This window comes from Frankliniella occidentalis, unplaced genomic scaffold (assembly GCF_000697945.3).
Source record: "Frankliniella occidentalis isolate FOCC.00 unplaced genomic scaffold, Focc_3.1 Scaffold14, whole genome shotgun sequence".
Taxonomy (NCBI): domain Eukaryota; kingdom Metazoa; phylum Arthropoda; class Insecta; order Thysanoptera; family Thripidae; genus Frankliniella; species Frankliniella occidentalis.
Genome location: NW_026267144.1, coordinates 757,234 through 758,972, shown reverse-complemented (window position 1 = coordinate 758,972; position 1,739 = coordinate 757,234).

The following is a 1,739-nucleotide window of genomic DNA, read 5'->3' as shown; positions in this document are numbered from 1 at the left end:
CTGCCGGCTGCTGCTGTCGGGTGGTGAAATTGCCTCCGAAAGTAACAAGGATGCCGCTGCTAAGCACTTCCCGCGAATGTTCAATAATTTAACTTCTTTCTTCTTGTTTAGCCCCCGACTTTGAGGGCGTCAGGCGTCTCGTGCCGCACACTGCCTTTACAACACTCACTGAACTCTCCGTCTCCCCTTTTACGCCTGTGTTTTGTGTACGGAGAAACACACACATTCGACGGGTTTGGTATAAGGGGGTCGGGCGGGGTGCGAGGGGAGGGAGGAGCGGAGTGTGGGCTTGAGGTGAGGAGTTTGAGGTGCGGGTAGGTTGAGCAGGTCGAGGGGTCGAGCTGAGGGGGGATGGGGTTCGAGCCGAGCCGAGCAGCGCTCGCAATCACTCTGCCTAATCGTCTCTGATTGGCTCGAGTGCTGCGCCAGGCCCGGCGCTGCGGGCTGCGGTCGGGATGTTGGTATCAGGACGCCTGTGTGGCTGGCTACGCCACGCCGTCGGTGGTCCCGGGGGAGGGGGGGGGGGCGTCCCCTGGGCTCGGGGTGGCTGCCCCTCCTTTCCCCCCAGCCGTGGCTCATGATTACCCGCTCTGTCCTATGCAGCTGGACAGGGCGGGCGGGCGGGGGCAGGTGCGAGGCGGTCTGGTAATCGGACTTATTGCCCGAGGAGCCGACAGCTCAGATTTTTGGTCAACATGGAATGTCTGGAATATTTTTAGAATACCTGGAAACCTGGAATACTTTTAGAATACCTGGAAACCTGGAATATTCTTGCAATACCTGGAACATGCCTAGAATATCTAGAAAATTGTGATGGAATAGCGGGATTATTTTTAGTCGAATATCTGGGATACTTTTGGAATATATCGAATATTTGGAATATTTTTCAGTGTGACATGGAATCGTCAAGTGGTCCACCCATCAGACTTTGCTGTGCTTGCCAATAAGTGCCTCCTGCCTGCCGTTGCCCACTCTCTTCGTCTCGGATTTTCGAGGGAAAATAATCAAAATTAAAGGCGATTCTAGAAAGGTTTAGAAGCTTGCCTTCTCCCTATGCTCACACTTCCCCTTTCTCCGTCAGCCACGCGAGAGAGAGAGAGAGAGAGAGAGAGAGAGAGGGAGAGGGAGAGGGAGAGAGAGAGATCGGGTGACAAACACCATTCATGTGACCGATATCGCAGTGTGGCACGCCGCCGGGCCGCTGGTAGCTGGGGAGGGGGAGGGGGGGCTGCATAGTTGGACAGTGCCCAAGCCATCGGTAGACCACGCTGGTCGTCGTCCCCGGGCGGGGCATGCAGGGAGCCAGCCCCCGGGGGAAAGTCAAAGCTCGTGATCGGACTCGCGCCGTTGTGCCCTACTCCCTTTGCCCCCCCCCCCGACCTCCAGCCCAACCTCCAGCCCTCCTGCCACACGCCTGATTATGATTATCCATGGCCGCTGCACTGTTTAAAAATTGGTTGTAAATTTACAACACATTTGATGTTAAGTTTGACAGCAACAAGTGTTGTTAAAAAACAAAACATGTTGTAATCCAACAACATTTACCAAACTTTCTGAAACAAATTTATATTTCAAAACAGTGGTTTTGTACTTCCGCCTGCACCAAAAATTTGTAATAACACAAAGTTGTTCGTTCTGCAACGATCCATCTTGCTATCAAAATTTACACCGGTTTTGTTGTAGTGTTACAACATGGTGAAAAGTAGGAATCATTGTTATGGACCACTACGGGCAAAATA